Below are 23,093 nucleotides of genomic sequence, written 5' to 3'. Positions count from 1 at the left end.
GTGCCTACACCGGTGTCATCGCCGGTGTTGAGGAGGTCACAACGATGGTGCGGTCCCCCAGACCGTCTGAACTTATAGACTGATGACCAATTGTTCTGTGTTTTTTGTACCCCGCCGGCCTTTGTCTTCAAAGGAGGGGTGAATGTGGTGAACCATCGTTGGTTCCCACCAGGTAGTACTGAGCCAGGGTCTGGCCAGTACTATGAGTCTGTATATATGTTACTGTTGGGGTTAGGGTTGGGCTGTTCTACATGTTACTGTTGGGGTTAGGGTTGGGCTGTTCTACCTGTAATATAGTTATTATGGTACATCCCAGTCGGGCTCCGCCTCCTGGGAGAGGTATAAAGGTCACTGCTCTGTCTGGGACCCTTCAGTCTGGGATCGTGTATTATATATGGTAGCTCTATTGTAGTAGTCAATAAAAGCCTTTATTTCCTCGAGCATCTCTAGCCTCGTGAGTTATATCGCGCATCACAGCCTGTCATTTTAGTTCTTGCCCAATTGTCCCAGAGTGCTTTACAAATCGCCATTTTAGAAGGCTCATTTGGCCACACTTTTTAAAAGACAAAATTGTACCCGCCTTTAGTACTACCTCTGGCAGCTTGTTCCAGACACTCACCATCCTCTGTGTGAAAATATTGCGCCTCTGGACCCTTTTGTATTTCGCCCTTCTCACCTTAAACCTATGCCCTCGAGTTTTTGACTCCCCTACTTTTGGGAAAAGATGTTGACTATCTAGCTGATCTATGCCCCTCATTATTTTATAGACCTCTACAAGATTACCCCTAAGTCTCCTACGCTCCAGGGAAAAAGCCCCAGTCTATCCAGCATCTCCTTATACCTCAAACCAACAAGTCCCGGTAGCATCCTAGTAAATCTTTCCTGCACTCTTTCTAGTTTAATAATATCCTTTCTATAATAGGGTGACCAGAACTGTACACAAGTGTGGCCTTACCAACATCTTGTACAACTTCAGCAATATGTCCCAACTCCCGTATTCAATGTCTTGACCAATGAAACCAAGCATGCCGAATGCTTTCTTCACCACTCTGTTCATCTGTGACTCCACTTTCAGGGAGCTATGAACCTGTACCCCTAGATCTCTTGTTCTATAACTCGCCCCAACACATAAGAACATAAGAACTAGGAGCAGGAGTAGGCCATCTGGCCCCTCGAGCCTGCTCAGATATCAGAAGGACATATTTTACACAGAGGGTCGTGGGGACCTGGAATGTGTTGCCGGGCAAGGTGGTGGAGGCGGACACACTGGGAACGTTTAAGACTTATCTAGACAGCTATATGAACGGAGTGGGAATGGAGGGGTACAAAAGAGTGGTCTAGTTTGGACCAGGGAGCGGCGCGGGCTAATTGTTCTTTGTTTCTCGTTTCAAGGCTTCATTCTAAGATCATCTTGCTGGTGCCAGTACAGAGCGAGACTGCGGATAGTTGGGAACCTGTCTCGGGGGCAGGGAATTCAGATGGTGTTCGTAAAGCAGAAGTGGAAATGAATAGGGTTGGGAAGCATTTTCTGATCTGGGCCAGTGTGATCTCCTGGACTCGTTTCGATCGCCTCAGGGGGTCGGAGAGGAATTTCCCAGATTTTTTTTCCCCATATTGGCCCTGGGGTTTTCACTCTGGGTTTTCGCCTCTCCCTGGAGATCACATGGTCTGGAATGGGGGGGTGGGGGTGAGTTAATAGGTTGTGATGAACAAATCATCGTAGCTGTGAGGGACAGCTCGGTGGATAGGATATTAGGATGTAGATAGGCTGGAAAATTGGGCGGGGATCCTGGATTCAGGATTCAATCCTGGACCGGGGAGCGGCGCGGGCTTGGAGGGCCGAAGGGCCCGTTCCTGTGCTGTATTGTTCTTTGTTCTTTGCTCCGCCATTCAATAAGATCATGGCTGATCTTTTCATGGACTCAGCTCCACTTACCCACCTGCTCACCATAACCCTTAATTCCTTTACTGTTCAAAAATTTATCTATCCTTGCTTTAAAAACATTCAATGAGGTAGCCTCAACTGCTTCACTGGGCAGGGAATTCCACAGATTCACAACCCTTTGTGTGAAGAAGTTCCTCCTCAACTCAGTCCTAAATCTGCTCCCCCTTATTTTGAGGCAATGCCCCCTAGTTCTAGTTTCACCTGCCATTGGAAACAACTTCCCTGCTTCTATCTTATCTATTCCCTTCATAATCTTATGTTTCTATAAGAACTCCCCTCATTCTTCTGAATTCCAATGAGTGTAGCCCCAGTCTACTCAATCCCTCCTCATAAGCCAACACTCTCAACTCCGGAATCAACCTAGTGAATCTCCTCTGCACCCCCTCCAGTGCCAGTATATCCTTTCTCAAGTAAGGAGCCCAAAACTATACACAGTACTCCAGGTGTGGCCTCACCAGCACCTTATACAGCTGCAACATAAACTCGCTGTTTTTAAACACCATCCCTCTAGCAATGAAGGAGAAAAATTCCATTTGCCTTCTTAATTACCTGCTGCACCTGCAAACCAACTCCTTGTGATTCTTGCACAAGGACACCCAGGTCCCTCTGCACAGCAGCATGCTGCAATTTTTTACCATTTAAATAATAGTCCAATTTGCTGTTATTCCTACCAAACATTTACCAACATTGTACTCCATCTGCCAGACCTTCACCCACTCACTTAGACTATCTATATCCCTTTGCAGACTTTCAGCATCCTCTGCACACTTTGCTCTGCCACTCTGACTTGCGGATAGCAATGAGCATTGTCGGGCAATACAGCAGGATATAGATAGGCTGGAAAATTGGGCGGAGAGGTGGCAGATGGAATTTAATCCAAATAAATGCGAAGTGATGCATTTTGGAAGAAATAATGCAGGGAGGAGTTATACAATAAATAGCAGAGCCATCAAGAGTATAGAAACACAGAGGGACCTAGGTGTGCAAGTCCACAAATCCTTGAAGGTGGCAACACAGGTGGAGAAGGTGGTGAAGAAGGCATATGGTATGCTTGCCTTTATAGGACGGGGTATAGAGTATAAAAGCTGGAGTCTGACGATGCAGCTGTATAGAATGCTGGTTAGGCCACATTTGGAGTACTGCGTCCAGTTCTGGTCGCCGCACTACCAGAAGGATGTGGAGGCGTTAGAGAGAGTGCAGAGAAGGTTTACCAGGATGTTGTCTGGTATGGAGGGTCTTAGCTATGAGGAGAGATTGGGTAAACTGGGGTTGTTCTCCCTGGAAAGATGGAGAATGAGGGGAGATCTAATAGAGGTGTACAAGATTATGAAGGGGATAGATAGGGTGAATGGTGGGAAGCTTTTTCCCAGATCAGAAGTGACGATCACGAGGGGTCATGGGCTCAAGGTGAGAGGGGCAAAGTATAACTCAGATATTAGAAGGATGTTTTTTACACAGAGGGTGGTGGGGGCCTGGAATGCGCTGCCAAGTAGGGTGGTGGAGGCAGACACGCTGACATCGTTTAAGACTTACCTGGATAGTCACATGAGCAGCCTGGGAATGGAGGGATACAAACGATTGGTCTAGTTGGACCAAGGAGCGGCACAGGCTTGGAGGGCCGAAGGGCCTGTTTCCTGTGCTGTACTGTTCTTTGTTCTTTGTTTTGTTCATCTTAGTGTCATCTGCGAATTTTGACAGACTACATTTGGTCCCCAACTCCAAATCATCTATGTAAATCGTAAACAATTGTTGTCCCAATCTGAAGCACACCACTAGTCACTGATCGCCAACCAGAAAAACACCCATTTACCCCCACTCTTTGCTTTCTGTTAGTTAACCAATCCTCTATCCATGCTAATACATTACCCGTAACACCGTGCACCTTTATCTTATGTAGCAGTCTTTGTTGCGGCACCTTGTCAAATGCCTTCTGGAAATCCAGATACATCACATCCACAGGTTCCCCATTGTCCACCACGCATGTAATGTTCTCAAAGAATTCCACCAAATTAGTCAAACATGACCTTCCCTTCATGAACCCATGCTGCGTCTTACCAATGGGGCAATTTATATCCAGATGTCTCACTATTTCTTCCTTGATGTAGATTCAAGCATTTTCCCTACTACAGAAGTTAAGCTAACCGGCCTATAGTTACCCGCCTTTTGTCTACCTTCTTTTTAAAAAATTGGCGTCACATTTGCTGTTTTCCAATTTGCGGGAACCACCCCAGGGTTCAGCAAATTTTGGTAAATTACCACTAGTGCATTTGCTATTTCCCCCACCATCTCTTTTAGTACCCTGGGATGCATTCCATCAGGACCAGGAGACTTGTCTACCTTTAGCCCCATTAGCTTGCCCAACACTATCTCTTTCGTGATAATGATAGTTTCTAAGTCCTCACCTGCCATAGCCTTCCTGTCATCAATTTTTGGCATGTTATTTGTGTCTTCCACTGTGAAGACCGACACAAAATACCTGTTCAATGCCTCAGCCATGTCCTCATTTCCAGTTATTACATCCCTCTTCTCGTTCTCTAAAGGGCCAATGCTTACTTTAGCCACTCTTTTTCGTTTTACATATTTGTCGAAACTTTTGCTATCTGTTTTTATATTCTGAGCGAGTTTACTCTCATAATCCATCTTACTTTTCTTTGTAGCTTTTTTCGTGGCTTTCTGTTGACCTTTAAAGATTTCACAATCCTCTAGTTTCCCACTAATCTTTACCATTTTGTATGTCTTTTCTTTCAATTTCATACCCTCCTTTATTTCCTTAGATATCCATGGCTGATTATCTCTTTTTCTACAGTCCTTCCTTATCACTACCATTAACTGGGGTGTAGGTACAGGTGAAATGTTAGGGGGAAGTTTTTCACACAGAGGGTGGGCGAGTGGAATCGGCTGCCGTCAGTGGTGGTGGAGGCAAACTCAATAGGATCTTTTAAGAGACTCCTGGATGAGTACATGGAGCTTAATAGGATGGAGGGTTATAGGTAGGCCTAAAAAGTAGGGATATGTTCGGCACAACTTGTGGGACCGAAGGGCCTGTTTTGTGCTGTAATTTTCTATGTTTCTACTATTTCCTTATTTTCCATTAGTAATTCCCCATTCTCGCTCTAGACGGCCAGCACTCACTTTATCAATTTCCTTTTTAAATATCTGTAGAAACTCTTACTACCTGTTTTTACATTGCGAGCGAGCTTTTTCTCACATTCTAATTTCTCCCTCATTATTATTCTTTTCGGTGTTCTTTGCTGGTTTTACGTACAGTCCAATCTTCTGACCTAATCTTGGCGGAATTGCGCGCTTTCCCTTTCTCTGAGTCTTTGCTGAGCGATTGTGGAATAGTTCCTAGTACATGAATTACAAAACTTGAATGTGTAGGTACAGCCAGTGATTAGAAAAGCAAATGGAAATTTGTTGTTTATTGCGAGGGGAATGGAATATAAAAATAGGGATGTTTTTCTACAGTTATAGAGGCTGTTGGTGAGACCACATCCTGAATATTGTGTACAGTTTTGGTCGACATATTGGAGAAAGGATATAAGATGCGTTAGAAGCAGTTCAGAGAAGGTTCACTTGACTGATAGCTGGGATGGGAGGGGGTTATTTCATGAGGAAAGGTTGGACAGGTTGTGCCTTTAGTTTAGAAGAATGAGTGGTGACGTTATTGAAACATAAAAGATCCTGAGGGGGACTTGACGAGGTGAGGAGATATTTTCCCTTGTCGGGAAGAGGGGCAGATATTGTAATCGGCTCCAAATTCAACTGAGATTGATCCTGATTGACATTGTGGAATTGTGGAAACAATATCTGTTGACATCGTGGTCCTTGATGGCCTGCATCAGGCTAGCAGACACGCAATCCCCATGAAGGACTATTACCATGGTTTATTGTCTTTCCAGATAATAAGAGTACAAGATTCTTTTGACTGGTATAGAACATAGAAAAACTACAGCACAAACAGGCCCTTCGGCCCACAAGTTGTGCCAAACACATCCCTACCTTCTAGACCTACCTATAACCCTCCATCCTATTAAGCTCCATGTACTCATCCAGGAGTCTCTTAAAAGACCCTATTGAGTTCGTATGAGTGAAGCTTTCTGTGAGCTACAACTGTGACACCAGCAGGTGGCAGTGGTTCTCACTAAATGAATTACTCAGATCAACTTCTCACAGAAGTACAGAATTGTTACAGCACACAAGATGGCCATTCAGCCCACTGTGTCTGCAACCAGCTCTCCAATGGGAGCAATTCAACAAGTGCCACTCCCCCATCTTCTCTCGGTGGCCATGCACACTCTTCCTTTTCAGATAACAATCCAATTCCCTCTTCAATGTTTTGATTGCGTCTGCCTCCACCACACCCTCAGGCAGTGATTTCCAGGTTAAACCACAAGCTGGGAGAGAAAGTTTCTCCTCATGTCTCCATTGCTTCTTTCACCAATTACCTTAAATCCTCTTGTTCTCGATCCTTCCACCAGTGGGGACAGTTTTTTTTCCCTATCTCCTCTGTCCCAGGCCCCTCGTGATTTTGAATGCCTCTATCAAACCTCCTCTCAACCTTTCCCTCTCAAAGGGAAACTGTCCCAAACATCTCCAATCCAGCTACGCGACTGAAAATTTACAATAAAAAGGGGAGTCAACTGTAGTTGAACATCAGGAGTTTTTAGTACACCATGAATGCTGTCTTAGCCCTCAACACTGGGTAGTCGGATCAGGTGGATTATTCCCCTTATCCCAACACTTTAACCACTGAACCTACACCTTAGGGAATAGTGAAAGTAACTGGGGTTGATTTGACGGTTGGGTGAAGGTGTTCAGAGCAAAGGCTCTTCAACAGAATTATTTTTTGACTACTCTAATGATGCACTTCCACAGACTTCATTAGAAACACAAAACATTTGATTTGATTTATTATTGTCACATGTATTGGGATACAGTGAAAAGTATTGTTTCTTGTGCGCTATACAAAGCATATTGTTCATAGAGTACATAGGAGAGAAGGAAACGAGAGAGCAGCAGAATGTAATGTTACAGTTATAGCTAGGGTGCAGAGAAAGATCAACTTAATATAAGGTAAGTCCATTCAAAAGTCTGATAGCAACAGGGAAGAAGCTGTTCTTGGATCGGTTGGTACGTGATCTCAGACTTTTGTATCTTTTTTCCGACGGCAGAAGGTGGAAGAGAGAATGTCCAGGCTGCGTGGGGTCCTTGATTATGCTGCTTTTCCGAGGCAGTGGAAAGTGTAGACAGTGTCAATGGTCAGGATTTTCCAGTCTCGCTCGCTCCGAAACCGGAAAATCCCACCCGAGGTCAACAGACCTTTCCATGGTCTGCCCTTTGCCCGCTCTGATTTTCGGGCACGATGGCTAAACTCTGTCCAATGGACGGGAGGCTGGTTTGTGTGATGGATTGGGCTTCATTCACACTCCTTTGTAGTTTCTTGTGGTCTTGGGCAGAGCAGGAGCCATACCAAGCTGTGATACAACCAGAAAGAATGCTTTCTATGGTGCATCTGTAAACGTTGCTGAAAGTTGTAGCAGACATACCAAATTTAGTCTCCTGAGAAAGTAGAGGCATTGGTGGGCTTTCTTAATAATAGTGTCAGTGTGGAGGGACCAGGACAGATTGTTGGTGATCTGGACACCTAAAAACTTGAAACTTGTGACCATTTCCACTTCATCCCCATTGATGTAGACAGGGACATGTTCTCCACTATACTTCCTGAAGTCGATGACAATCACCTTCGTTTTACTGACATTGAGGGAGAGAAACTGTACAGCAGTACAATAGGCTGCCCTTGTCCCCTACAGGTGTTCTGCCCAAGAGAGGACTCCACTCCCTGGGGTGATTACCCACCCTAAATCCCAATTGGTCCCCCAAGCCATGTGATCCTTTTCTGTGGTGTTGCTCTTAAAGGGACAATCACCACAAATCACCACAATTATTAACCTCATTGTTTTCATCAATCCATTCTCCAACTGAGAAAGTGAGAAGTTGCCCTCTTCCAGAACTCTTCCAATATTCTTCCTCTAGAAGCCAGGTAAGAATGTCATGAATGAACCTCCTCAGTTTGCTTGAGAGAAGAACCTACTTTACCTCATCCTCATGAACCTGCTTGCCACTGATGCATCTGTCCATGACAGTCTCAGCAGGAGTGACCACTGCACAGTCCTTGTGGAGACAAAGTCCCACCTTCAGATTGAGGATACCCTCTATTGTGATGTGTGGCACTAACACCATGCTAAATTGGATGGGTTTCCATGAGGCGCTATGGGCCATCAGCAGCAGCAGAATTGCACTCAACCACAATCTGTAACCTCATGGCCCGGCATATCCCCCCACTCTACCATTACCACCAAGCCAGGGGATCAACCCTGATTCAGAGAAGAGTGTAGGAGAGCATGCCAGTAGCAAAATTAGGCGCAGCTAAAAATGAGGCGTCAACCTAGTGAAGCTACAACACAGGACTACTTTCAATGGTATTACCATAGCTGATTCCCCCGCTATTATCATTCTAGTGGTTACCATTAACCAGAAACTGAACTGGACGAGCTGTATAAATACTGTGGCTACCAGAGCAGGTTAGCGTCTGAGAATTCCACATGAGTAACTCACCTCCTGACTCCTCCATCTGTTATTTATAAGGCACAAGTCAGGAGCTTGATGGATACTGCTTCCACTTTCCTGCAACATTCAAAAAACTCGACACCATCCAGGAAAAAGCAGCCCACTTTATTGGCACCTCAGTCACCACTTTAAACATTCACTCCCTCCACTACCAACACACAGTGGCAGCATCTGCAAGATGCACCGCAGCAACTCACTCCTTCTACAGCACCTTCCAAATCCACAACCATTAACACCTGGAAGGACTAGTGCAGCAGATACCTGGGAACACCTGCAGGTTCCCCTCCAAGTCTCTCACCATCCTGACTTGGAAATATATCGCTGTTCCTTCACTGTCGCTGAGTCAAAATCCTGGAATTCCCTCCTCAACAGCAGTGTGAGTGTACCTACACCACATTGATTGCAGCGGTTCAAGAAGGCAGCTCACCACCACCTTCTCAAGGGCAATTAGGGATGGGGAAAAAATGCTGGCCTAGTCAACAACGCCCATGTACTGTAAAATAACTTGAAAATCCAGAACCTTCCAGTCAACATCTCCACCCCATTCCACTCCCAGCTCATTTAAAGTTTACAGTTTCTTGAATGAAATCTGGCAAAAATTAATTAAAGTGCCCTCTTTTGATTAGAGTCTCTACAGTGGATTCAGACTAGAAAACAAAAGATTAATGGGAAAGATTCAGGTACGTGAGAGAAAGTCCCGTGACCCCCATGCCTGAGGATGACAGAGCCAGGAATAAAGGTCAATAAACAAAATGTTTATGGTGTAATGGTGTGGTTGCACCAAGTCCCATTCTGTTATCATCCCCATGCTCACAGGCCCACACTGGCTCCCAGTCGAGCAACACTTTGATTTTGAAATTCTCACCCTTGTTTTCAAATGGTGGCCAAGTGGCCCAAAGCCTGAACAGCTAGGCCCGATATAGAATTGGACAATCTGAAGTAAACAGCAGCCAGCAGCTTGAGCAGCCAGGCCTGATGGGAATTCGGACAGGTCAAGTTTAAACATGACACAGGTCAGAGTTGAGCAAGGGCAAGCCTGGACTTGTTCTGGAAGCTGGGACCAAAGGTGCCCGAACCTGACTAAATAAGGACATTGTTTAGTGTATTTGCCGGTGTCTGCCATTGCTGATTATTTTGTCTCTTTCAAATTAAAGGTTCAAAGTTTATTTATTAGCCACAAGTAGGCTTACATTAACACTGCAATGAAGTTACTGTGAAATTCCCCTAGTCACCACAGTCTGGCACCTGTTCGGGTCAATCCACCTAACCAGCACGTCTTTCAGACTGTGGGAGGAAACAGGAGCACCCGGAGGAAACCCACGCAGACACGGGGAGAAGGTGCAGACTCCGCACAGGCAGTGAATAGAACCAGGTCCCTGGAGCTGTGAGGCAGCAGTACTAACGCTGTGCCACCGTCCCGTTTATTTATTAATGTCACAAGTAAGCTTACATTAACACTGCAATGAAGTTACTGTGAATTGCCTCCAGTCTGGAAGCTCAGAGTCATCCACTCCTCTCTTACTGCAGCACTTGACTGGGGTTTGTCAGAGGTCCTCTGGGTATGATGGGGGAGGGGAGGATGGGGGGTGGGTGGCAGGAGGTGGGGGGTGCTTCCACTCCCACTTCCTCTTTACACAGCGCACATGCTACCCTTTCCTTTTCTGAGACTTTATTCACAGCTGTGAGATGTGCCTTGGGGTGGAGGCTGTCACCTCTCGGTCTTTTAGCGAAGATCATGCGTCAGGTCAACCCCAAGGTGGGGTGCAATGCATGTTCCTGCCAGCTGGTTTGTGTGTCTCTCTTGTGGGGACCATGAATTGGATTCAATTTGAATTTGAATTGTTTTTTGGAGGAAGCAAGGAGATGGATTAAGAACTTGCCCCATCCACTCTGCCTATTGGCTTTGCAACTTTCAGAAAGGACTAAAATTTAATTTAAAGGATGGTAGAGCTCAATATTGTTCACTCCATTTGGACATTTGGATATGGGGCGACATGGCGGCACAGTGGTTAGCATTGCTGCCTCACAGTGCCAGGGACCCGGATTCGATTCCTGGCTTGGGTCACTGTCTGTGCGGAGTCTGCACGTTCTCCCCGTGTCTGCGTGGGTTTTCTCCGGGTGCTCCGGTTTCCTCTCACAGTCTGAAAGACGTGCTGGTTAGGTGCCAGACTGTGGCGACTAGGGGAATTTTACAGTAACTTCATTGCAGTATTACATAGAAACATAGAAAAACTACAGTACAAAACAGGCCCTTCGGCCCCACAAGTTGTGCCAAACATATCCCTACCTTTTAGGCCTACCTATAACCCTCCATCCTATTACGTCCCATGTACTCATCCAGGAGTCTCTTGAAAGACCCTATTGAGTTTGCCTCCACCAACACTGACGGCACCCGATTCCACTCGCCCACCACCCTCTGTGTGAAAAACTTCCCCCTAACATTTCCCCTGTACCTTCCCCCCAGCACCTTAAACCTGTGTCCTCTCGTAGCAGCCATCTCCACCCTGGGAAAAAGCCTCTGAGAGTCCACCCGATCTATGCCTCTCAACATCTTATATACCTCTATTAGGTCTCCTCTCATCCTACGTCTCTCCAAGGAGAAAAGACCGAGCTCCCTCAGCCTATCCTCGTAAGGCATGCCACTCAATCCAGGCAACATCCTTGTAAATCTCCTCTGCACCCTTTCAATCTTTTCCACATCCTTCTTGTAATGAGGCGACCAGAACTGAGCACAGTACTCCAAGTGGGGTCTGACGAGGATCTTATATAGCTGCATCATTATCCCCGGACTCCTAAACTCAATCCCTCGATTGATAAAGGCCAGCACACCATACGCCTTCTTAACCACCTCCTCCACCTGCGGGGCCGATTTTAGAGTCCTATGGACCCGGACCCCAAGGTCCTTCTGATCCTCTACAGTACTAAGAGTCTTTCCCTTTATATTGTACTCCTTCATCCCATTTGACCTGCCAAAATGGACCACTACGCATTTATCTGGGTTGAAGTCCATCTGCCACTTCTCCGCCCAGTCTTGCATCCTATCTATGTCCCTCTGTAACTTCTGACATCCCTCCAGACTATCCACAACCCCACCAATGTTAATGTAAGCCTTACTTGTGACTAATGAGTAAACTTTATTTTATTTACTTTTGCCCTGCCGTTTGCCTGCCTCACTTGAGTGAGGAAGTGACTGTCACAGCGAGCATTCCCTGTCTCTGCAATTCACTGAGTGGGTAGAATTGAACAATCTTCTTTAGCACATGGCCCTCACAGTGCATACTGACACTGAGCTACAGGCAGCAAACATCAGTAATAAACCAAACAGGAAAACACCCCACTGAAAGAGAAAAATAAATAGTACAACCAGCTGGTAAAATATTAACATCAGCTCCACAGGTATCTAAAATTAGCTGCAAAATGTAAAGTGGCATAGTCCCAGATGACCATAAACTGCTGTGCCCTCTGAGGGGGGGGAGGTGACTGGTGGTGATTTAACCTGAGGACCCCCACACCTCAGGCGAGGGGGAAGGTCGAGAAGGCGAGGCCTTCATGAATGACCTCAGCCGATACAGGAATTGAACCCATGCTGTTGGCATCGCTCCGCATCACTAATCAGCCGTCTAGCCTTGTTGTAACACAGAAAACATGACCCAAGCACAAGCAGCTGACAAGCAAGCTGGATGGGCGGGGGGTGCGACATGGTGGCACTGTGGTTAGCACTGCTGCCTCACAGCACCAGGGATCCGGGTTCGATTCCTGGCTTGGGTCGCTGTCCGTGTGGAGTCTGCATGTTCTCCCCGTGTCTGCGTGGGTTTCCTCCGGGTGCTCCGATTTCCTCCCGTAGTTTGAAAGATGTGCCGGGTTAGGTTGATCGGCCATGCTGATTTGCCCCTTAGTGTCAGGGGGACTAACAGCATAAATACGTGGGGTTAAACAAAACAAAGAACAAAGAACAGTACAGCACAGGAAACAGGCCCCTCGGCCCTCCAAGCCTGTGCCGCTCCTTGGTCCAACTAGACCAATCGTTCGTATCCCTCCATTCCCAGGCTGCTCATGTGACTATCCAGGTAAGTCTTAAACGATGTCAGCGTGCCTGCCTCCACCACCCTACTTGGCAGCGCATTCCAGGCCCCCACCACCCTCTGTGTAAAAAACATCCCTCTAATATCTGAGTTATACTTCGCCCCTCTCACCTTGAGCCCGTGACCCCTCGTGAACGTCACTTCTGATCTGGGAAAAAGCTTCCCACCGTTCACCCTATCTATCCCCTTCATAATCTTGTACACCTCTATTAGATCTCCCCTCATTCTCCGTCTTTCCAGGGAGAACAACCCCAGTCTACCCAATCTCTCCTCATAGCTAAGACCCTCCATACCAGGCAACATCCTGGTAAACCTTCTCTGCACTCTCTCTAACGCCTCCACGTCCTTCTGGTAGTGCGGCGACCAGAACTGGACGCAGTGCTCCAAATGTGGCCTAACCAGCGTTCTATACAGCTGCATCATCAGACTCCAGCTTTTATACTCTATACCCCGTCCTATAAAGGCAAGCATACCATATGCCTTCTTCACCACCTTCTCCACCTGTGTTGCCACCTTCAAGGATTTGTGGACTTGCACACCTAGGTCCCTCTGTGTTTCTATACTCCTGATGACTCTGCCATTTATTGTATAACTCCTCCCTACATTATTTCTTCCAAAATGCATCACTTCGCATTTATTTGGATTAAATTCCATCTGCCACCTCTCCGCCCAATTTTCCAGCCTATCTATATCCTGCTGTATTGCCCGACAATGCTCTTCGCTATCCGCAAGTCCAGCCATCTTCGTGTCATCCGCAAACTTGCTGATTACACCAGTTACACCTTCTTCCAAATCATTTATATATATCACAAATAGCAGAGGTCCCAGTACAGACCCCTGCGGAACACCACTGGTCACAGACCTCCAACCGGAAAAAGACCCTTCGACCACTACCCTCTGTCTCCTATGGCCAAGCCAGTTCTCCACCCATCTAGCCACTTCTCCTTGTATCCCATGAGCCTTAACCTTCTTAACCAACCTGCCATGTGGGACTTTGTCAAATGCCTTACTGAAATCCATATAGACGACGTCCACAGCCCTTCCTTCATCAACCATTTTTGTCACTTCCTCAAAAAACTCCACCAAGTTTGTAAGGCACGACCTCCCTCTTACAAAACCACGCTGTCTGTCACTAATGAGATTGTTCCTTTCTAAATGCACATACATCCTGTCTCTAAGAATCCTCTCCAACAACTTCCCTACCACGGACGTCAAGCTCACCGGCCTATAATTTCCTGGGTTATCCCTGCTACCCTTCTTAAACAACGGGACCACATTCGCTATCCTCCAATCCTCAGGGACCTCACCCGTGTCCAAAGAAGCGACAAAGATTTCCGTCAGTTACAGGGTGGGATTGTTGTCAGTGCAGGTTCGATGGGCCGAATGGCACTGTTTGGATTCTATGATTCTACGCTAAGATTCTAACAAGAAATAGGTAGAATGATGACACTTACAGAAGGCAAAGACACTAACAAACCTCCTGTAGCCGTGACACAATTAAATGCCCAGGCAACAGTAGCAACTTCATCCACAACAGCATCCACTGCAATAAGAGAGAGCGTGCTGACAATGTGCAAGACAAGAAAGATGCACCTAATTGTAGAAACATATGACCTATTTCTGAGCAGGACACTTGCAACAAATTACTCATTTTGTACGGCCTGGATCTAAAGTCTTGGTATTGGCTCTGTCCGTCTGGTTAGTTGCTTCATTCTGTCACTGATGGTATGTGCAATGTATCTGGCTGGATTGTGTGGAGCCAGTGCATTCCCAGTGACTGGAAAACTGTAGGTGATTAAATCAGTGGCTGGAAGATAACAAAACGGGAACCTGTCTGGTGGTAGCAGACATGTAGGTGACATGCTTAATTGCTCACTTGTTTTTAATTTAAATGCGATTTGGTGCAATTTAACCTTGCCCCAAATTAGTGAAACTCAGGGGTATCTATTCAGTAACCCGCCCAGTGAAAGCTGACGCTTTATATGTGCCTTCCTTGACTGACTGCCCTTTGGAATTCCAGGGCACTGTGTTAATCATGGAGATGTTTTCCCTGTGTTAAAACTCACTGAGCCAGAACCCTGAGGCAGGAAATTAAAAACCCAGAGCTACTGGGATTTAAAGGGGCAGTGGACAACTGAGGCAAAGAGGGGCCATCCCTTAAAGTGGCATCGCTGATCCCTATGGGATTTAGGAGGGACGGTTAATCTCGATCCACAGCAAGAGTGAGTGAACTGAAACCCTGACTCATGATCAGTTTGGAGAACATTAACAATCGGACAATGCCACACTGTAATTGTGAACCACTATCAGTACCTGGCAACGTTGGAAGAAGCATTAATATTGGAACAATGCTACAAGCTAAATGCCCATCTCAGGGAGGGAAATCAACTTATCTTCTGCTGTGTAAACAGCAGGGGAGGAGATAAAGATTTGTCCTTGACCGAGCAGTTTTGCTTAGCTCGGGAGGTTGAGATAGAGGAGTATGAAAGACCAGGTGATTCAGCAGACTGTTAACCGACTCCTGGACCTGAATACAGGAGGTGGTGGCACAGGGGTCAAAGAAAAATACTGCGGATGCTGGGATCGGAAACAAAAGCAGAAAATGCTGGAAAATTCTCAGCAGGTCTGACAGCACCTGTGGGGAGAGAATTGAGCCAATATTTTGAGTTTGGATGACCCTTGGTCAGAGCTGACGCTAGCACAGTGGTATTGTCACAGGGCTAATGATCCAGACACCTGGGCTTGAATCCCATCACAGCAGATAAAACATCTGCAATTAATGACCATGAAACCATTGTTGATTGTTGTAAAGACCCATCTGGTTCACTAATATCCTTTAGGGAAGGAAATCTGTCGTCCTACATCTGACTGGTTGACTCTTAAATGCCGTCGGAAATGGCCTAGCAAGCCACTCAGTGGTTACAAAGAACACCAAAAAGGAATGAAACCAAATGGACCCACTTGGCATCAGCCTGGGTACCAGAAACGAGAACGGTGAACCAGCCCAGTCAACCCTGCAAAATCCTCCTCACTAACATCCGGTGGCTTGTGCCAAAATCTGAAGAATTGTTCCACAGATTAATCATAGTCATATTCACAAATATGTGCCCTGTCCCACTGGGAGGACAAACCCAGCAGAGGTGACAGGTGGCACAGTGATATACAGTCGGGAGGGAGTTGCTCTTGGAGACCTCATGAAGTCTCATGGCACCAGGTCAAACATCAGCAAGGAAACCTCCTGCTGAGTACCACGTAGCGTCCTCCCCTTCGCTGATGAATCAGTACTCCTCCATGTTGAACATCACTTGAAGGAAGCACTGAGGGTGGCAAGGGCACAGAATGCATTCTGGGTGGGGCACTTCAATGTTCAAAACCAGAAGTGGTTCGGTAGCACCACCACAGACCGAGCTGGCCAGCTCCCAAAGGACATAACGGCTAGACTAGGACTGTGGCAGGTGGTGAGGGAAAAACGTACTTGACCACATCCTCACCAACCTGTCTGCTGCAGTTGCATCTGTCCATGACAGTATCAGTAGGAGTGAACACCACAACCAACGAATCAAATCTAAGCCCTGCAGTCCTGCCATATCCAGCCATGAATGGTGGTGAACAATTAAACAAGTCACTGGAGGAGGAGTCTCCACAAATATCCCAATCCTCAATGATGGAGGAGCCCAGCACATCAGTGCAAAAGACAACTTCTGCCATCTTCAGCCAGAGGTGCTTTCTCTGGACAACTCCAGCATCACAAATGCCAGTCTTCAGCCAATTCAATTCATTCCATGTGATGTAAAGAAATAGCTGAAGCCACCTGATACTGCCAAGGCTATGGCCCCTGATAATATTTCAGCATTGGTAATGAAAACTTGTGCTCCAGAACTTGTTGCGCCCCTAGCCAAGCTGTTCTAGTACAGCTGCAACACTAGCATCTATCTGGCAATGTGGAAAATTGCCCAGGGTATGTCCTGTACACAAGAAACAGGACAAATCCAACCCGGCCAATTAGCACCCCATCAGTCTACTCTCGATCATCAGTAAAGCAATGGAAAGGGTCATCAACAGCGCTATCAAGCAGCACCTGCTCAGCAATAACCTGCTCACGGACACTCAGTTTGGGTTTTGCCAGGGTCACTCAGCTCCTGATCTCATTACAGCCTTGGTTCAAACATGGACAAAAGAGCTGAATTCCAGAGGTGAGGTGAGAGTGACAGTCCTTGACATCAAGGCCACATTCGATTGAGTGTGGCATCAAGGAGCCCCAGCAAAACTGGAGTCAATGGATATCAGGGGAAAACTCTTGGCTAGTTGGAGTCATACCTGGCACATAGGAAGATGGTTCTGGTGATTGGGGGTTGGTCATCTCAGCTCTAGGACATCACTACAGGAGTTCCTCAGGGTAGTGTCCTAGACCCAACCATCTCCAGCTGTTTCAACAATGACCTTCTCTCCATCATAGGGTCAGAAGTAGGGACGTTCACTGATGATTGCACAATGTTCAGCACCATTCGCAACTCTTCAGATACTGAAGCAGTCCATGTTCAAATACAACAAGATCTGAACAATATCCAGGCTTGGGCTGACAAGTGGCAGTAACATTCGCGCCACACAAATGCCAGGCAATGACTATCTCCACCAAGAGAGGATCTAACCATTGCTCTTTGACATTGAGTGGCATTACCATCGCCGAATCCCCCAGTATCAACATCCTGGGGGGTACCATTGACCAGAAACTGAACTGGACTAGCCACTGTGGCTACCAGAGCAGGTCAAAGGCTAGGAATCCTGCAGTGAACAATTCACCTCCTGATTCCCCAAAGCCTGTCCACCACCTACAAGGCACAAGTCAGGAGTGTAATGGAATACTCTCCACTTGCCCAGATGTATATAGCTCCAACAACACAGCAGCCCGCTTGATCACTACCCCTTCCACAAACATTCAATCCCTCCATCACTGACAAACAGTGGCAGCCGTGTGTACCATCTACAAGATGCACTACAGGAACTCACCAAGGCTCCTTAGGCAGCCCCTTCCAAACCTACAATCACTACCATCTAGAAGGACAAGAGTAGCAAATACCTGGGAATGCCACCACCTGGAAGTTCCCCCCAAGTTACTCACCATCCTGACTTGGAAATGTATCACTGTTCCTTCAATGTCGCTGGGTCAAAATCCTGGAGCTCCCTCCCTAACAGCACTGTAGATGTACCGACACATCAGGGGATACAGCAGTTCAAGAAGGCAGCTCAGCACCGTCGTCTCAAGGGCTACTAGGCATGGGCAATAAATGCCGGTCTGGCCAGTGACGCTCACATCCCACAAATGAATTTTAAACAAGATATGAGTACACAGTCAGGCACAGTTGTGAAGTCTTCCATGGTTGACCAGCCTGGCAGCATATAGTAACTCAGCTCATAGGTGACTTTTTTCTGTGGTGTGCTGGGGAACCTTTTATTCATAAAATCCTGTTAACCAACTATTCCAATGCCCATACAAGTACAGCCTCCATCTTCCCGGCATGCTCCCCACATGTATCAAAGTCTTGAAGGCTTTGCTGTAAGTTGTTAGGAGATTAACAGCATCAAATAATCCACCCAGCTCTAAGTGTGCAACTGCTAATCAATCAGCTACAACACCCATTTTATCAGCAGCACTGGCAAGCTTCCTACTGCATGTACAGCCGAGCTCCCCCTCAGCACTGCAGGGTGCTGGAGCCCTGCAAGATAACCAGCCCCTGTAGAAAGCCCACATCTCACCAATCACCCAGGGTACAGCAGACCTAGCTGATTTGTGGGACCATATTTAATGGAGGAGACTGGGGTTGTGCCCGCCAAGTGAAAAGTCATTCGGAGCCCCCAGTCCATAAGACCGTGAGACATAGGAGCAGAATTAGGCCACTCGGCCCATCAAGTCTGCTCTGCCATTCAATCATGGCTGATATTTTTCTCATCCCCATTCTCCTGCCTTTTCCCCATAACCCCTGATCCCCTTATTAATCAAGAACCTATCTACCTCTGCCTTAAAGACACTCAATGACCCGGCCTCCACAGCCTTCTGTGGCCAAGAGTTCCACAGATTCACCACTCTCTGGCTGAAGAAATTCCTCCTCATCCCTGTTTTAAAGGATCGTCCCTTTAGCCTGAGGTTGTGCCCTCTGGTTCTAGTTTTTCTTGTGGAAACATCCTCTCCATATCCACTCTATCCAGGCCTCGCAGTATCCTGTAAGTTTCAATAAGATCCCCCCCTTATCCTTCTAAACTCCAATGACTACAGACCCAGAATCCTCAACCGTTCCTCATATGACAAGCTCTTCATTCCAGGGATCATTCTTGTGAACCTCCTCTGGACCCTTTCCAAAGCCAGCACATCCTTCCACCTTTTGTAGGGAGGGCCTGTCGAATTAAGTGCCACTCAGGCATTTGCCTGGACAGCAGCGGGCCTTTCCTGGGATCAAGGACCCTGGTGGCAGATGCCTCATCTGCTGAGAGCTGCCAGCCAATCAGAGGCCAGCAGTTCATTGAATGGCAAGGCCACTGGGCAAGTGGTGGCTGTTGATGGTACGTCACCCACCCGAGACCTAGAATCATCATTGGATCATAGTGGGAGCGAGGGGTTGTGAGATAGGGGTATGGAGGAGGTGGGAGTGTGGGGGTGTGGGGGGGGAGGGAGATTGGCAGGACGGGCAGGGAGCAGGCCCTCCCCCATTTCCAATAACAGGTCCTTCAATCAGGCACTGAGCGTCTTTGAAGCAGGGTCTCACCCTGGGGAGCGGGGGGGCACACACAAACCTGGCTGGGTTTTCTTGCCATGCTCTCCGTATAGAAAGCCCCCTGCCCATTGCTGGGTTGGAAGAGACCTGCCCACTTAAGGGCCTCAATTGACAGTGGTGGGGGAGGACCAGTGAAGGGCCTTCCCACCACAGACTGAATCAGGGTGGAGGTGGGAAGGTGGCAAGGATTACCTGGCACCCTCTCATGTGAATAAATGCCCCCTGCCATCAAACTAGCAGGGCATAAAATTCCGTCCACGCCATGCAATTACCGATTCGGGCTCAATACTTTCATCCCCAGAAATTTAACTTTAGAACCAAACTAACTCCGGAGAAACTCTGCCTGTCTCCTCCCCCCTCTCCTCAGGGTAAGGAGCCATTGGGTGGAAGGATGGATGGTTAGGTGAGATTCAGCATCTTTGAGAGAAGAATGGGGCAAAATAAAAGCACAATAAAAATAATGTGGTTTATGCATTTTAACTTGTCAAGCCTGTTGACGAAAAAAAAAGAAAAGACCTCACATTTCTTTTATATCTATCTTGTCTTCAGGCCATCTGGAACACACGTCAAATCAATCACTTCTGGTGTGTTGCCTCATTCTACTGCTTCCAACCATCGACCTACACCTACATTCTTAAAAGATGCTGTCACCCCAGAGAAGTTTGTAGAGTTTTTAATCTCTTTATAATGTCAAGGACATAATCCATGTTGGCAGCTTCATTGCAAAAATATAATTCCAACTCACCTTCCACAGACATAGCATCCACCATTTTTATTTTCTGAATACACGGTTATTTCCTGAAAGATCGCGAGCAAATCTTTTAGATCTGACTTATTGTTTACACATGGAAAAAGAAAAGAGTGACAGTTATTTTGTGCTTTTCACAGCCTGAAGATTGCTCAAAGCACTTTCCAGCCAATGAAGTACTTCAATGGCCGCCATTATGCGCCACGCAATAAACTCCCACAAACAGCAATGTGATAGTGACCAGATCATCTGGTCATTATCACTGGGCAGCACGGTACCACTGCTGCCTCACAGCGCCCGGGATTCGATTCCGGCCTCGGGACACTATCTATGTGGAGTTGGCACGTTCTCCCCATGTCTGCATGGGTTTCCTCCGGGTGCTCCGGTTTCCTCCCACAGTCCAAAGATGTGTGGGTTAGTTTGATTGGTCATGCTAAATTGCTCCTTAGTGTCAGGGGGATTAGCAGGGTAAATGAGGGTTACGGGAATAGGGCCAGGGTTATGGTCGGTACAGACTCGATGGGCCAAATGGCCTTCTGTAATGTAGGGATTCTGCTTTTGGCCGGGGCACTGGGGGAGGACTCACCTGCTCATCTTCGACATAGTGCCACGGGATCTTCCACATCCGTCCAGGTGGGCAGAGGTCTCAGTTTAACAACCCATCCAAAAGATGACACCTCTGACAGTGCAGCACACCTTGGTGTGCCAGGCTTGAGGTTTGTCCTCTGCCCTGAAACTCAGGAGATTGTGACTCAGAGTCAGAGTGGATAGATACCCAGGCAACTGCAGCTGACACAAACATGTCCAGAATTCACCCACCTCCATCTGGATGACTATTCATTTCCCTTCCTATTGTAGTTCCAGCCCTGGTGACGTATTTCTTCCACCCAGTGCACAGCCTGAATTATTATGTGCAGCTCCTGTTCATAGACCTGAGGGGACTTTGAAACTCCCTGCAGGTGTTGCACATCTTTTACCAGGACCTACTCAGAATCTGGAACATGGTCGCCTCGCAGCGCAGCTCTCTCCCGTCTGGAGTAGTGGCTGTCATTCGGGAGCTGCTGATTAGGAATCCGCTCCTTCACCAACTCCATTTCCAGTGGCTGGTGGAGAGGCAGGCTGTGGATGCCGGGGTGACCAGGGTCGGGACATGCTTGGTTGCAGAGGAATGGACTAGATGACACCTCACAAGTTGGCTCAACATGCAGCGGTGGGCATTCAGCACCAGACCTATGCCATCCATGATCTCAAAACAGTCATGCTCAGACCCAACGTCACCCTGGTTTCGATGAGGCGTAACTGTGCGGTGGAATCCCATCTCAGCGTACCCCAACTTGGATGGAAGTTCATATTGGCTCCACGTCCAGGCCCGCTCCCCTGGGACTCTGGAGACCCACAGTTTGAGCTGTCTCATGGAAATGCCCTCCATACCCTTTCCACTGCATCAAGGAGTTTCCTGTATGGGCTGCTGCTGCACACCTTCCAGTACCATTGTCCAGACCCGCCAGGTTTGTCTTGCTCCTGCCTGGCAGTGGGAGGTCCCCAATGGAGGTCCCTCTATGGAGGGATCCTCTCCTTCTACATTGGGGACCTGGCTGGAGGGTAGTGCACGTAGCAGTACCATACAACTGTAAATTGCACTGGTTCACCAGCTCCCCGGAAACCTGACCTTTTTTGTGATCTTGCAGAGGCCGTTAATTGTCTTAGACTGCACTCCCTTTTTCATTATCTGCAAAACGTTTTATTAATGTTTTGTTTGCACTTCAGTCCCACGCTCCTGATCTCTCAGTGCGGAGGGGGGGAGCAGGGAAGGCGGAGGACCTTTCCATGAACCTGCTCCCTGGGCCTGGCCAGACTCGCCATTAACAGGTCCAGGCAGTGGGCAACCCAGGGGGTCATCCTACCCAACTGTTTGCAGCCGGGTGTCCCTGGAGAGGGAGCATGCAGTGTCCACAGGCGCCGTTGATGCCTTCCATGTTCATTGGGCCCCACAGGAACCAGAGCATATTATTGACCTCTTTAATCACGTTTTGGTTGGATGGTTTAAGTCTCCTTTATACTTTGGCTTTTGTTTCGGGCGGTTCCCCCCCCGCCCCTGCCTTTAAGGGGCTGCCCCTTTTACTTTGTCCCTCAGTTTGTTTAATTTAGTTTATTTGATTTGCCAAAAAGACTGGCAGCATCAATGAAGTTGTAAGGATAATGAGAGAATGTCTCCATTTTGATATTTCCTCACAGCAGAGATGTAAAATAAAATTTCATTGTGCTATAAATATCAAGTTCATCGTTCATAGTAATATTTTAGAGGTAATTTTTAATTCTGGGAAGATTAAAGTTAACTGTAGAAAATGGGACCAATGCAACTAAAGCAGTTTGAAGACTATTACACTTGAAAGGTTGGGCCCATGTTGATTTAAGGGGTTAACAGCTGGATCATAAACAGCAGGTGGACCTATTATAGCTGATTAAAAACAAAGATTGATCTCAGCCATAAGAAAGAGGAACAGGAGTAGACCATTCAGTTCTTCGATCCTGCTCTGCTATTTAATAAGATCATGACTGACCTAACAATAAGATAACTTTCCTGCCTTATCTCTGTAACACTAAATTACCCTACTGGAGAATTGGAGAGGAGGGGTGGAATTTTCCGTTGACCTTGAGTGGGAATTTCTGGCCATGGGGCGAGTGCGGCAGGGAAATCCTGCCCACGGTGTCTAAGTTGAGTATATTCAAGACTAAGATTGATGGGGTTTGGACTCGAGAGAAGGGTAGGGTCTGAAGATGCGGGGATTAAGGGGAAATTGAAACCAGGGAAGAGGATCACAAATGATTTTATTAAAAGGGAGAGCAGGTTTGAGAGCAAAATGACCGACCCCAGATATAAGTTCTTAGGAAAAAGAAAGTCAAGGTTTCCAGACCTCTGA

This window comes from Mustelus asterias, chromosome 2, assembly GCF_964213995.1.
Source record: "Mustelus asterias chromosome 2, sMusAst1.hap1.1, whole genome shotgun sequence".
Taxonomy (NCBI): domain Eukaryota; kingdom Metazoa; phylum Chordata; class Chondrichthyes; order Carcharhiniformes; family Triakidae; genus Mustelus; species Mustelus asterias.
Note: the sequence above shows the minus strand (reverse complement) of the source record.